This window comes from Camelus dromedarius, chromosome 3 (assembly GCF_036321535.1).
Source record: "Camelus dromedarius isolate mCamDro1 chromosome 3, mCamDro1.pat, whole genome shotgun sequence".
NCBI classification, from domain to species: Eukaryota; Metazoa; Chordata; class Mammalia; order Artiodactyla; family Camelidae; genus Camelus; species Camelus dromedarius.
The window spans coordinates 109,043,497-109,059,091 of NC_087438.1; the positions used below are offsets into that span (position 1 = coordinate 109,043,497).

The 15,595-nt window shown below is 49.3% G+C and overlaps 1 protein-coding gene across 1 annotated transcript in view; it reads left to right on the top strand.

Moving 5' to 3' along the window:
- GALNT10 (polypeptide N-acetylgalactosaminyltransferase 10) overlaps positions 1-15,595 on the top strand; it is a 205,267-nt gene that overhangs the window by 985 nt on the left and 188,687 nt on the right. The window lies entirely within an intron of this gene.

The window sequence follows — 15,595 nt, forward strand, 5'->3', positions numbered from 1 at the left end:
TCACTTCTCAGAGTACCTATGACCCCTTCTGAACTTGTCTCGGCTGATTAGGTTTGGTGTTCTTTGCAGCCAAGACTGGGATCTTAATTGTTTTTGTCTCCTCTGAACTCACTCATACACATTTGTGTGTGTGAGTGTGTGTGTGTGTGTGTGTGTGTGTGTGTGTGGTAAGTACATATATACTGATAGCAAAAGCTCTGTCACATCACTCCTACCTTCCCAGCTCCTGGCTCAGTAGGTGCCAGTGAGAGTATAAATGCCTGAACTGTTTCACACAGAGGGATGTTTCAGGTTCTCTTGTGGGATTTGCTCTATCCCAGGGTAAGTGGATAATTGTGCATCAGGGTTGAACTTGACTGATGGTTGGCAGGACAAGAGAAGAAGCTGACTTTGGATGCTTCTTTCATTTCCCAGGATCAGGCTGCTATCTGGGGCTGTCTGGGATCTTGAGTGTAGAGTATAGAGAGCTCTTTGGGACAGGACTGACCGATCTGAGTGCAGCCTGTCACTCTGGTAATTGTTGCAAACCGTCCTGGAGGGCCTGGTTGATCTTTCTGGTAGATCTCACTGTTTGGAAACGAAGGCCCCAACTCCTTTCCAAAACCCCTGGTTGAAACCCTGACAGCTGACTTAGACCCCTCTTCCTTAAATTCTGTATCTGTGTGGATTTTTCCTTCATACGGTCTCTTTCTTCTGTTCCCACCCTGTACTAGCATCAGGGTCCAGAGGTCAGGATTCTGTCCCCAGCTTTAGTGTTAACTTGTTGTATGTGTCCTTGATCACCTCCCGTCTCCCTCTCTGAGCCTCCCTTTCTCCATCTGTAAAATGTGGTTGTTGGTCCAGCTCCAGCTTACTGTGATAACCATCAGTGAATCAATGTGGAGGACAGCAGCCACTTCTTTTTCCTTTCCTGAGCCAGGAGCCCCTTGTAGCATCCCTAGCAGTGGGGGCTCCATACTGGACACAGCCTCAGATCAAGGGGGCCATGTCCTGCCCAAGTGCAGACTCTCCTTTGGAATAGCTGTAGCCAGTTCTAAAATAGCTCCTGACATTCTGCCTCTGCCTGGAGAAAGCCCTCGTATTTCATTTGCTGTGGATGCCAGAGACGTCCTGATTTTCATTTTCTGTAGACCCAGATGTGTAGAGAGAAGGTCAAGGTTAACTGCCAGTTTGGCCTGAGCTTTCAAAGTAAATTACTCACTTGTGCAAGAGGGGATTGATGGAGTAAGGCAGCCTTTTGGGCAGAGAGAGGGGAGCAACAGCTGGGCGCTGCTCGAAGCCCTTAACTGAAATGGACAGAGAAGCTCATCTGGGAAGGTCTAGCTCTTGTTCATTTCTTTTTCTCTGGAATATCATGAAGGAGAAGAGGAGGAAGCAGTGGTAAAGGGTTTGATGATGGTGGTAGGAGGTGCCAACTGATGATCCTTGCTTTTAAGAAAAAATCTTAGCCTCCTGGGAGCCGCAGAATGGAGCTGTTTCCCCAATGATAAGCTCTTCTAGGTGCTATGGGATTCAGCATTCATCTGCTGCCTTTCAGGAACACGCTGCCAAATTTCCACACAGCCCCTTTTTGTTTCAGTCTCCTGCAGATGCACAGCACTAGGCTTGGCCCCCAGTCCCATGTTTGAATGTCAGCTGGCCTTGAGGGAGGAGGCTGACTTCTGAGTGCTGGTATTCCATCCCTCCTCCCAAGTGCGCTGGAACGAGCACCTACCAGGTCAGGCTGCTATCTGGGGAATCCGACATCTCTAGCACACAGAGCTTTTTTCGACAGGGCCGACCGGTTCTGAGCTCAGCTTGTCAGTCTTATAATTGTGGAGAATTATCCCAGAGCACTTCATTGATTTTTGGAGTAGAAACAACCACAGAGGCTCTGGAAGGAAGTCAGACAGCAGGACTTTATCCAAATGAAAACTATATTCCTTGTGGGTTTGAGAGAAGTTTCTTTGAAGGTAACATACCCACTGTTGTAGTCGTCCTTTAACTCCTTGATTTCTCCACTGGATTAAAGAATACAGGATTTCAAATTCAGAGCACTTATCACGTGCTAGAATGTAAGTCTATATAACCGTCATGCTAGCTCATCCTGGGTGTACCACTGGAGCTGGGTAGGGCAGCTGATTTATAAAGGACACATAATGCTTCTAGGATCTGAGCATTCATCTGGTCAGACAGCTGGCTTCTTGAAAAGCTGCAAAACCAGGCAATAAAAGCCAGTCTTGAAGCCATCTTCATTTTAATTTAGGGTTACCTCTCATTCCTAGTCCTGGTCTGTTTAACATCTTGGTTTAATTCTCTGGTCTGTTTCATATTCCAGCCTTGGTAACTGGCCATTAAAAACCCATGGTAAAGAAGTGTGGTGCAGTCCCTCCCCATTTCTGAGCCATAATCTCTTATGAAAATGACTTCATTGGATAATAGCAATTGTGGAATAGAAATTCGTGAGATAATGGAATACCAATGACTTTAAGTATCAAGAGTTTTTCTCATTGTGTCAGAGCTGAACTTTATTCTTAGAATATCCAGAAATCAATACTCCCCCCAGACCTTTTTTTTTTTTTAGTCTTCCTGGTAGCAGAGCCTTATCCATCTTAAAGTTAAGTACCATAGAAATGTAGCCTTGGAATGATTTCTTTAATTTTCCACAGAGGGGCTGGGATCCTTTAGATTGCTAATCTCTTCTCTGTCTGCATGCCCAGCTGAAATCTGATACCACCAGGGAAGGGTTGTTGATTTACCTAAGCAAATCTGACTTCCTGCATTCTTTTTTCTTCTCGGGTTTGCAGTCTCCCAGGGAGCCCAGCTGAGGAAGGTCAGGGGACAGAGGCCTGGGGTTTCATTCTCTCTCTTGCCCTGAATTCACTGCGTAACTTCAGGAAAGTGGTTTAACCTCTCTAGGCCTCGGATTCTTCATCTGTGAAGTGAGGGCTTAGATTCGAAAGGGGAAAGGTAAATGTGCATCGTATCTGTACTTCGCCTCCCCTGGCCGGGACAGACATTGCTTATCAGTCTCTTTCCCACTAAACCCAGACTTGAGCTCAGTCTGTTTCCCAGCAGTGCTGCAATATAGGGAACAGATACTTTGTAGGACTTTTCCAACTCCAGCATCCTGGGATTCTGTGAGTTTGTTTGAAAGCTTGTGTTGGAAAGGCCTGGAAAGAAGTGTGTTTAACAGGCCTCTGTATCTAATTGTGATGGGGCCACTACTTAGGGATATGCTCATACTCTAATGCCTTCTCTCAGGCAGTGGTCTAAGGACGTTCAGCCTTTAATCTCTTGGCTCCAGTGACACGATAGAAGTAATGGAATCAGGGATGAAAAAGCAAAGGCCTATTTAAAAGATAACCATCTCACTTGCTAATTGTATCTTGTCCACAGTCAGCTGTTACACAGAGATGGCATCAGATCTCATCACTAAAAAACACCCTGAGGCAAACTTGGCAGCCAGAAGCATGTCCCATGGCAGCTTAATGCTCATGATAGTATTTGCAGCAGGTTCTGTAGTTTGCATTTATCTGACTGTATCCCATATGTGTGTCAGAGTCAGTAAGGCAAGAGCCGATGTCCCCAGGAAGACTTAAAATAAGAATCTTGTTTCTGAGAGAACTGCTGCCCAGTTGGGTGGGGAAAGGAGGCAGCCTCCACATGCCTGAGTTTCTGTGGCTGAGGAGTGCATCGTGGCCTCCCCTCCCGGAAATGTCTTAAAGTAGGAACCACATCCTCTTCCAGCATATAAGCCTTGACACCTGGAAGACAGTCAGGAGTGTTTGCTGAATGATCCCTGCGTGTCAGAGCAGGAAGGGTGCTACAGAAGTCATCTAGTCTAAGCCCCTTGTATTGCAGGCACGGAAACTGAGGCCCAGGAGAGGGGAGATCTGTTCTCAAAGGAAGGGATGCAGACCAGAGCTCAGCTCTCCAAATTATTGCTCTGTTTCACCACAAATATTTTTTTCCCTCCACATCCTAATATTTGATCCTTCTCTGTGATTATGTCCCTCATGAGCCAAGATTAGCTAATCCCACTTTTGGAGGCCAGTACTTAACCAAGACCAATTCTGCCAGAATTTACTGGGCTTTTTTGCAGATCTATTTTTGTAAATTTTCTTCCTGAATTTTTATAGTTTTAAAGCGAGTAAAATGGGTTGAATTTTAAGGTGGCAATGGGATTCAGCAGGGGAATAGAGGAATTAAAAGGCTGCATAGACGTGGCTGCATTACTGCTCCCCGTGGCAGACAGAGCCAATCTGGGTTTAAGAGCCACCTCGGGTTCTCTGTCTGTTGCAAGTAACAGACTGAATTAAGGAGTATATTAGCTTCTGCAATTGCAGTTGACTTCAGGTGTGGTATGATCTAGAGGCTCACGTCCTAGACTGAGCCTCCGGGGTAGCAAAAAATGGTTGTAGCTCTTTCTGACCTCGTTTCCACACCCAGATCCTAGAGGAGAGAGTTTGCCTCTTCTATTAGCTTCTCTATAAGACAGTGGAAACATCTTTAAACTCTAGCAAATCTCCCTAGGTGTCATTGGCCCAATTTGGATCTGATGTGCTCTCTGAACCAGTCACATTTGTCAGGAGGATGAGTTATGCCAGGGTGGGGTTTAGCTACCCAAATCATAGGAAGAGCAGTTCCCCAGAGAAAAGTCTGGGTGCTTTTGTGGGAAGGAAGGGAAACAAAATCTAGGAATGAAGCCAACACATGTCCACTCCAGAATCCTGCTGCTGCAGTGTCCTAGGCAGTGTCCCCAGTGCTTGGGGACCAGACCTGGTCCTTGAGGTAAAACCTCTTTGCCATTCTGGACTCAGTTTTGATCCCTGAACCTGCAGTCTGAAGGCCCATATTCTCATCCTAGCTCTGTCACCCTCAGGCTGCAATGATTCACTCTGTGGGCCTCCGTGTCCTCCCAGGGAAAGCTCAGGCACGAGCGCTTCCAGCAAAGAGTAAGCAGAGGTTGAAATGAGGAGCAGTTAAAAGCTGCTTTGATTTAATCTTACTTCTGAGTTCCGCCGCCTCCTTCCTTTCCCCTCACAGGCGTCCTGAGAGCTGTCCCTCTCCCCGCGCCCCTTACCCCAACCCCCACACAGATTAAAAGGCAGTTCATTGAAAATTTCTCTCAAGCTGAAAAAGAACTTCTGTCTCTTCAGCTTCGACTTTTTTTCTGCCTGGCCCTTCTTAGCTGGAGGAGGCGGAGTGTTCATACTTTGGAAGCTAGAGGAAGCTAAACAATTCCGCTTGCTGCGGTGGGTGGGTGTGTATTTATGAGTGTGTAGCTTTCTCTCCATGTGTCTCTCTTCTCTCTCTCTTATCTTTGGATGGTTCCTGTTTGCTGCCCTCTGCTGAGTATAGATAGGAGAGGGAAGGGAACAAAAGCAGGCCGTTTCTTCCTTCCCTTTGGTTTGGAGAGAACTCTGAGCTTCGGATGCTGAATTGTCTTCAGCGTTCTCAGAGGATAAGAGCCACAGGATGAGATGACACTAACAAGAAAGGTGATGATGGAGATGATAATGAAGATGATGATATTAATGATAGTAACAGCAGCTACCATTTATTTAGTGCTTATTCTGCTCCGCATTGGACTAATAAGTCCTTTACCTGTATGTCTTGTTTCATACTCACAATTATAAGCAGGTAGCCGCCGGTGAGGGAGCGGAGGCTCACAGAGGTGCAGGGATTTGCCCGAGGATGCACAGCTTGTGGGGGTGGAGCTGGTGTATAAGCCTGTGAGCCTCCGCCCCAGTGCCTGGCAGGACAGAGGCCCTGCTTTCCACCCCACCCCTCCACCCCTTCTGTGAGGCTGCTGTGGGAGCCCCCATGTCTGTGCGGAGGGAAGAGACCACTACTCTATGACTGAGCTTTAGTGGCCAAGGAGGAGCCCACAAGGTCACTCGATGACCTTGAAGAGGAACCTTCACCCCACCTGCCAAAGCCCCTGTTGGCAAAGAAGACTCCCCAATGCCCCTGTTTTGAGACACTGTGGGGCAGCTGGCTGGGCTCTAGCTGCATTGCGTGATTCAGATCCCTGGCCTTGGGCAAGTCAGTTGACCTCCATGCCTGGAGATCTTGGGCTGTAGAATGGGGATAATGTTAACTATATGGGGGGTGGAGGGGTAGTTCTGAGGGTTGAAAGAGTCACCGGCTTGGTACAGAAGGCACTGGGTGGGTGGGTGGTGCCGCTGCTGGTGGGACATGCCTGGGTGGTAGCAGGGAACATTCTTGGCCTCCCTGTGGCAGAACTGGGGAGGGACACTTCTGTTGTCGTTGTCTGGAAGGTGGATAGGTGGTTGGCCTCACAGCACAGGCTTCAAAAGTGCAGCAGGGCCAGACGTGTCTCTGGTTAATGGAGGTGGGAGGGGGTCGTGCACACACAGGCTACTTTGTACTCCACTCCCTGACTCTCTGGAATCTGAAGCAATCATGGGGGTCTCCGCTGGGAGAGAACCCAGATCCTCTGCGTCCTTCTAGGCAGTGTTCTTTGCTGCCTCCAGGAAGTATTCTTTGGTCACTCCAGCCCCCAGGGGTCACTCACACACCTTGGTTCCCCTGAGCCTTGGCTTTCTCATCTGCCCACCCAGACCAGTGGCCCTTCCAGGGAGGCGTGGCCTTGTGTTTCTTTCTGCTCCTCCCTCCCTGCCCCTGTCCATGTATTCCGAGGGCTTCTGGGCTACCACACACACTGCTCCCTTGCCCCTGACACCCTTTCTCCTACCACCTGGCCCCTTGAACCTGACTCACCCCTGCTAGGGCAGCCTGGGGTAGAGTTCTCTCCTTCGGGGTCCAGAGCCCTTTCTGTCAATGTATCATGCAGTGTCGTCATTGTTTTTGATCTGTCCAGACTGTCTGCTCTGAAGGCAGGAGGGAGCCTCGACCCCAGTCACTCACTCTTGATTGTACACCATTTGCTGTGGAACTGAAGAAGCAGGCTAGTGAATGAATGGTGTGTGGGTGCTCGGTGAGGGCTGGCCCAGTGCAGGAGGCCTAGCCTTGAGGGATTGTTCTTCTGGGACTAAAGGTGTTTCCGAATCCCTGGGGAGCCTGCTCAGGCCAGTCTGGGGTGGGCAAAGGAGCCACATGTTCTACAAATCCTGCTGAGAGTCCACTGGGGAGCTCTCTTCTCTCTACCCATGTCCCTGACTTGTCAGCACCCCCAGTAGGCAAACCTTGCCTTCCTCAGGTGTTTGCTTCCCTGCCCCCAGGAGCACTTTGCAGCTCTATTCCCGGGGAGTGCCTGTATCTGCAGTCTCCCCAGTTGCCAGCCAGCTCTTCCTGGGGAGCTCTGTCGACAATCATGGCACTGTGTCAAATACAAATGGCTCAGAGTCCAATCCGGATCCGGGATGGGCGGTGCACTTTGCAAATCCCTCTGCAGTGGGCCCTCAAGCTTTGTCTTCTGCTGGTGCCTGTGATCTGTTGCCCTTCCAGGATAGTTGCTGTGCCTTCCTGCTGCAGGGGCAAGGGTGAGATGCCTGGGGCAGGTACTGAACTAAGGGCCTCCCTGGGAAGGGGTTGCATTGTGGAGACCCTGTGAACCTCTCCCTTAAGCTGGAGAGAGTATGCGATTGGGAACCAGCCCCCCTGATTCCCAGGCCCAGCTCTGCCGTCTTCTAAAATGAGCAAATCAGCACTCATCGTTTCATGATGGTGATTAATTGTGTGAAAGATGGGATAACTGAGTATTGCAGAGGTTTCGTGACATATGCAGGGCCATACTGCTAGGAAGTGATAGAAACAGGATTCCAGCCCAGGTGTCTCCCTTGAGCGGAGCGCACTGCCCGGGGCTTCCTCCTGCTGCCTCGCCCCCACCTGGCCCTCTGACACTGGGGGAGTCCTCCCTCTTCCCTGGACGAGAGAAAGTTATTGCTGAGGGCTCCATGAGCCTGGTTCTTGGATCCTTTGTATCGGCTCCGGAAGGCTCTTCCATGAGCTGAATGGCCCAGCGCAGGACTGTTGCGGGTCCCACACACCACCTGGGAGCCTGACTCGGGCAGCCTCCAGAGCCCAGTCAACCAGGGTTGTGTGTTTGGATAGGTCTCCTCCAGGTTACACGTGTCAGCCTCCTGGAAGAGGAAGAGGTCAGGGCTGCTGAGCAGAGGGGGCTGGCGGGCCTTTGGAGGAAGGGAGTTTCTTAAAGGGAACAGGTTGGAACATCTGGCAGGGGAGTGTGTGTGAAAATTACTTCCTGCTGCTAAAGCACATTGTACGTGTTCAACTGAAAACTGTTATTTTTGCATGTTTTCTCCTGAGTATTGATCAGAGTCAGCTGCTGACAGTTAAAATGTGTATGTGTGTGCACCTCTATTTGTGAAATAACTGGTTTCTAAATTTGGCGCCTAACTTTAGTGAAAAGTTAGTAACTCTGTTTTTGGGGCACCAGGGGTTGTGTTTGAATTCCTGGTTATTTTATTGATAATAAACCTCAATGGCTGTCTCCTTCAGAGAACTTCTTTTGTTACTTTATTAGACCTTTGTATTACTTTAAAAAAATTATATGTGTACTTTAATGGGGGTTGCAAATTGGTGGCCTGTGGCCCAGATGTAGCTCAGAGATGTGTTTTATGTGGTTCACCCAATGCTGGCCCATAGACATTTGGGTGTCTTAATTTTTAAATATTAGTAAGTTGTCAGTACCTAAACATTGGAATATTCCACATTACAAAAATTCTCTCTTCTGGCTTTTGGGGAAAAATGAAAAAGTCAGGTAGCGGGGCCTGGGTTACACTATCAGAAAAAGTAGCTGGGTCTGGATGGCAGCTGCCCCTCTAGACAGGCTCCAGGCTGTCAGCTGGCCACGGCCCTGCCACACTTTGTGGTCTCAAACCTGGTTTCCTCACCCTTTCATGTAACTGTGCTGGCCTCTGGGGACATTTGAGTTTGGGAACTCTGCTTTATAACCTGTGTCCAGTGTGTTCTCTTTATTTCATTGTAGAGGTTGATGGCCTCAACTTTACAGATGAAAAAACCGAAGTTCAAAGAGCCTAAGAGACCTGTCTGGTTACAGAGCCAGGAGGCTGAGGCTAGTCCTTCTAGCTGTGAGTGTTACGTGCTTTGCAGAGAAAAAAGATGGTTACTTGGAAATATAAAATACAAGCCTTAGACTCCTGAACAAACTCACTTAAGTTTCTCTCTGGATGATTCCTGTTCTGTCTGAGCCCAGAACCACTCACCTTGCCACTCTGTGTCTCTAGGGATTGTGAATTTGAGGTCCAACCCGGCCAATGTCGTTTGTTGCAGCTGCGTCCGGGGCTGCTGTAGCTTTGTTAGAAACGATGCTGAGCACAGAGCCTACTTTGTTTTCTGCCTGTGCTTCTTGGCATGTCAGGGAACCCCAGCATGTACATTCCTGTTATGGAGGGAGTGTTAGGAGTCTATGAAATGAGTGGAAAGACGGCTTTCCTAGCAGAAACGGCACATGCCTTGTGGGGACAGGGTGGGCGGTGGTGCTCAAAGGCATCCGGGGCCATTTCTGCAAAGTAGAGCCTGTGTGAGGGCAGTTCAGCTGAACACAGCCACCCACGTGTCCGAGTTCAAGGCCCTTTGCCCGGGCAGGAGTGGCTGCAGCTCCATCCCCTCCTACAGGAACCTTCCCTTAGAGAGGTTCCAGGTGGCTGCTGGTGTGGGTGCGAGGCATAGTTGGAGTGGCCTGTGAGTTTGGTCTCTCTTTGTGCCCTGGCCTCACGGGGGTAATAATAACCATCATTACTTGTTGTGTTCTTGTTGTGCGCCGTGCCCTGTGCACGTCCCATTTCTTCACTGTTGTAAATGCTCCTACTGTGGTCATTTTGCAGGTGGGAAAACTGGGGCTCAGGAAGCTTGAGTAACTTCTCAGGCCTGCGGAGGAAGGAAGTAGTGGGACTCAGACTCAGATTTCTGACATTGAAACCTTGCTTAACTGAGTCTTAATTACCATGTTTTATTGATGGCCTGTGGCAAGTCATTTAACCTCTCTCGGCCTCCACTTCCTCACCTGTAAAGTGGGGATAATACCTTCCTGGCATGCACGCAGAGCCCAGGTAAGAGGGACTCATTAGCTTTCAGACTTGGAACTCTTCCTGCCCCAGTCACTTTGGACAGTTGTCAGGTCTTGCCATCTGATATGTTAGCTTTCCTGCTGGGGAGGACGGGAGGTCTCCTCCTGGAGTCAGCCCTTGTGTCTGGGGTGTGCCTCCCTCTGCAACCTGGATCTGGCTTGGCTGCTGCCCCTCCCCTCCCCCGGCGGCAGCAGGAAGGGCAGCCAAGACCCCGGCCAGGGAACAATGGGGCACATTAAGAAGGCTGCCAGGTACCAAGCCAGAGGTATTCAAGGGACATTTGTTTAGTTCTAACCCCAGCTGTCAGGCTTTTGCTCTTTTTTTCTCTGTAGCAGTTAAGGCGGGAAAGGCCAGGTGTGGATTTCCTCCCTCTGTAGTTTGACTTTGGGTGTGAGTACACCTTTTTCACCCCTCTCTGAGTCTCAGTCTCCTATCTCTCTGTGTATGTCTCTCTCCCTCCACCCTGACTCCATCCCCAGCTGACTCTATGCCTATGTGTCTTTCTCAGCAAATATGATAAGCTGTGAGACTGAAGAAGCCCTCATCAGCCGACTACTGTGGAATCCACGATTCCAAGGGACTATCTTCCATCTTGCCTTGACTCTTCCAATCTCATCCCTGCCAGATGGTCAGTTGTCTTTGGTTTGAACACCTCCAGTGATGGGGAACTCACTTCCTTTTTAGCTCAGCAGAGTCCTAGGTAGTCAGTCTAATGTGGCTCAGGGTGGCCGAGAGGATTTATTGAGTGTCCACTATTCATCTGTGCAGGCTCCTCTCAAGTCTTTCTTTTCCCAGAAAGTCTTCTCTCATCTTCCCATTAGAATTAATCTCTGTCTCTTGGAAATGCTTATAGAATCTAATTTGTACAACTTTAGTGGCCTGAATGTTACAGGGCTGTGTTTTGCCATTTCACTAGGCAGAGGGAAGTCATGTTGAACGGGCCTTCCCAGCAGGACAGTCCCTTGGGTGGGCTTCCAGCTGGAGAGAAGGGGTCGCAGAGAGCTGCTCTGTGGCTTCCTCCTGTCTCTAGATCTGTCCCCATATGTGGCCAGTGCATTTTATGTATTCTTTTCATCCAGAGACTATTTTAGGTTTTGTAGACCATGTGGTCTCTGCCGTGATTGTAGTGCAGGTCTCAGGCCTGTCATTGTAGTGTGAAAGCAGCCAGAAATGGTACAGAAATGAATGGGCATGCTGTGTGCCAATAACACTTTATTTGCAAAACTAGGCAGTTGGCTGATTGGCAGGCACGATTTGCTGACCCCTGTTCTGGTCTCTTCCTGGTGGGGGGAGATGCCTTCAGTTGCTGTGTGACTTTGGTTGGGTCCTTCTCCAAGGACCACGTCCCCCATTAATTGGATGAATGGACTGAATCATGCCCCCCCGCCAAATGGTACGTTGAAGTCCCAAGCCCACTACCTCAGACTGTGACCTTCTTTGGAAATAGGGCCTTTGCAGGTGTATTTGGTTACGATGAGATGGTGGGCGCTGGAGCAGCGTGGTCTGTGTGATGAACTGGTGTCTTTATCAGAGCGGGGAGACAGCCATGTGAAGGCTGAGGCAGAGATTAGAGCTTTTCTGCCATTAAACCAGGGAGGCCTGAGGCTTCCAGCACTGGGAGAGGCAAGGACACATCCTCCCCCAGAGGCTTTGGAGGGAGCCTGACCTTGCCATCACCTTGACTTTGAACTTGTAGCCTCCAGAACTGTAAGGTAGTAAACTTTTCTTCTAAACCACCTGTTTGTGGTCCTTTTTTAGGACAGTCTTAGGAACCCAATACATGGACCATTTTCCATTTTCTCATTAGATTGTTTTATGTGTGAGCATGAGTTGTTTGTGTGTTGAGTTTGGGTGGAGGGGGACAAAACACTCTTTGCAAAGGGGTAATTGACTTAACCTCCTCCATCTACTTCAGTTCCTTTTTTAATTCATGGGGAAGACCCCCTTCCTGTGGAGGATTAGTGCAGTACTCTGCACATATGTATTCTCTCGCTAAAGCCATCCTCCTTGTTCAGAGATCAACCTCTTTAAATGTTTTTTTTTTTCAACTTAGCCATGAGCTAAGCCATTGAATACCAATGAGTAAACGCATGGTACATACTGCCTTTTACTCAACTGTATTGTCTTTTTTTTGAGTTCCAACTACAGTGATTTCAACGATTTATTTTTGTCCTGGGTCCCAACTCAATTGATTTGGGAGGGTTATTACTATGTGATAGGGAGAGAAAACAGCTTCTCTTCTCCTAGGGGGCTAGTCAAGTTCATGGTGATGGGGTGTACAAGGCAGAGCAGCCTTCGTACCATGGGAGGGGTCAGCCAGGCATTGCAGGATGCCAGGAGGAGGTCAGGAAGGACTTCTGAAAGGTGGTGACTTTTCAGGTGGCCCTGAGGAAGATTAGGAATTTAGTGAAGTGTGCATACAAGGATTGGGGTCTCTCAGGTGGCAGAAAATGGGGGAACCTCATCCAGGAGCAGGGAGTAAGCCAAAGTCACTGGACCTTTTGATGTCCATTAGAGAGTCACTGCAGGGAGGGAGGGCTGGATCGCAGGGAGGGAGGGCTGGATCACAGGGGCTCTGCTTGGGAGGCCGGGAGGCTGGATCTCAGGATGCAGGGAAGCCAGGGATAGAGTTTGCACAGATGATGGCCAGATCTGAGATGTGCCTCAGAAAGGTGGATGTGGCAATGCAGGAGGAACTGGAGGCCGGGGCACCAGCTTGCAGTCTGTGGGGATGGAGGGAGAATGGATCCATTCGTTCATTGACTACGCTCTGCTGTGGTCTGGACACCGTGCCAGGTAGTGAAGCCACCAAGATGCGTAACTTGCAGCCCCTGAGTTTCAGACACTCGTGATAGTAACTCCCCTGCAGGCTGCTTTGGCTAGACATGGTGTTAAGTACTTTACTGTTCTTAATCTCCACGGCAACCCAATAGCAAGCACATGGTAAATATCCCTATTTTATAGATGAGGGCACTATCTCAGGGAGGGGAAATGTTGCACCCAGGGTCACACAGCTGGTCACTGATGGAGCTGTGGTTGGCCAGCAGGGTCACCACTACCCTTGGCTCCACACACCAAACAAGTCAGTGAGATTTAGTTCTGGTAGCTGCAGGTATAGGGTTATATGTGGCCACACAGCAGAGCTAGTTAACCCAGATGGGCAGGGCGGGTGGAGCAGGAAAGGCTTCCTGAAGGAGGAAATCATGGCCTAAATCTTTGAAGGGAAGTAAGAGTTTAGCCAGGCAGGGAAAGGGCTGGGGTGGGCGTGGAGGGGAGCACAGGAGTTCCCAGCAGAGGACACAGCACAGTCAAAAGCCCAGAGTAGGGAAAAGCATGTGGCGTGTGCAGGGTCTCCCAGGTTCAGTGTTGCTGGCCCCAGAGAAGTAAAGCCAGGATTGGGCCTGGGAGAGGCTGGAATGCTGGTGGGGCCAGGTCCATGGGCTGGACTCTACCCCACAGTTCCCAGAGACATGCATGGTGTGCGCAGATCAATCACATGACCAGATGTGCTCTCTGATGGGTCCTGGAGGTTGAGTTGAAGAAGACCTAGGAAGTCATTTTGTCAACAGTTGTCAGATGTCTGCACATGAAGCCAGGTGAGACAGCAGAGCTCCTAGGACAGCACTTGCGGGGCCAGAGTGCTCCAAGCACAAAATGTGACCCAGAAGGCTCAGCCTGTTGTTCAGCTGGCTTTGGGGTCTGTAGTTCTACGCCATTCAACATGTCATTCATCCAGCAGATTTTGACTGAATCCTGAACGTGCCCAGGCTGGCTCTCTGCTGAGCACTTGACATTGCAGGAGGAAAGGACATGGTCTCTGCCTTCGAGGCCCTGCTGAACCGCTAGGCAGATAGTTCCAGGGCAGTGGGATGTGAGCAGGGGGCCCCGAGAACACGGTAGAGGATACATGATAGCTTTTGAGCTGATCTCTGTGTGGCCGCTTCTCTCCTCGCCCCCTCCCCACCTCACCCGCAGGCTTCCAAGGCTACAGGTTTACCTGGGTTTGGGTCCCGCTGCCCTTTCTTTAGTAGCTGTCTGACTTTGGGAAAGTTGCTGAACCTCTTTGCTTCCTCTTTTAAAATGGAAACAAGAATAGTATCTACCTCACAGGGTAGTTACCAGGATTAAATTAATTCATGTACACAAAGCACTTGGAATCGTGCCTGGCATATGAAACGTGATACATAGAAGTTGTTACTATGTCAGGTCCAGAATCCCTTAGCCTAAACCCTCTGTGTGAGGCACATTTCAGAATTCAGAATTGTGTTAGTTGGGGTTCAGTCAGGAGAGAGAAACCACCCAGTAATCTGAATGTGGAACATTTAATATAAAGAATTATTAACTGTGACAGGAGATTGGAGTCATGAAGGATTGTCTATTATGAAGTAAAGAGAACTCAAAATATGTTCTGAAGAATGTGGGAATGGCCGATCCAGGAGCAGCCACTAGCTCTAGGGCAGAGATGGAGCACCACGGAGCACAGCCTCCACCTCCACCCTGTTGAGATAGAATTCCTGAGGAAGACCCCTCTCCTGGGCTGAGATAGAGCACTCAAGGAAGAGCCCCCTGCCCCATCCATCACCTCCAAGGTTAAGATCTTGACTTTGTTGGGGAGGGAATAGCAGTGCTTACTGAATGGCACAGCTGGTGGCACGCCAGTGAAACGTGCTGGGAAAAGCTGTTCATGGTGGGGTAACCACTCGTGGCGAGATACCACTTTTAGTGACAGAAACGCCCAAGGAAGGGGGTTTTAGGGGGAAGCTGCTGGCAGCTGGGTGCTGTGGTCCCTGAAGGTGGATGACAGAGAAGATGTGCTTGCTACAGGAGCCTGGGCTGGAGAAGTCATTTGTGCTGTCTGCCTGGCAAATGCACCAGAACCAGGATGAAAATAATACCTGCCTCCTGCAGCATCTCTCCAGCATCTACTGATCACTGATAACCTCATGTGATCTGGCAGCACAAAAATGTTAAAGGGCTCAGATCCATTTTCATATAGTAGTCAAATAAGGTGGATACAAAGTTGAGGGAATAAATTGATAAGTGGCACAAGAATCTTTCTGATTTAGGGAGGTTAATACAGTGCACATCATGTAACAGCCCCAGCGGGATCCGTGGCTGCTCCCATAATCATAGCACAGTATGTTTTTCTGTGGCAAAAACGTAGTAGATAAATAAAGACTGTAATTAGCCTCATGTCCATCCAGGGTTTGTCACCAAATGAATTATTAAAAAAAAACTTTTGATTCTGAAATCAAGGCTAAGGGATTGTTGACCCATATTATTTTCATTATCTTTCTCCACACAGTAGCCAGAATGGCCTTTCGGAAATGTAAATCATGCCACTGGCTCTCCCGGGGACCTATCAGTGGCTTCATGTTGTTCTGAGATACGGGCTAAACTCCACTTCAGGTCTCTCCCCACTGTACCATCCCCAGTTCCTGCTGACCTTGAACGAGCCAGGTGTTCTTCACAGAGCCTTTCCCCACGGCATTCTCAATGTGTGGAGTGCTCTTCTAGAGAGACACACACACACACACACACACACACACACACACACACACACACACACACAC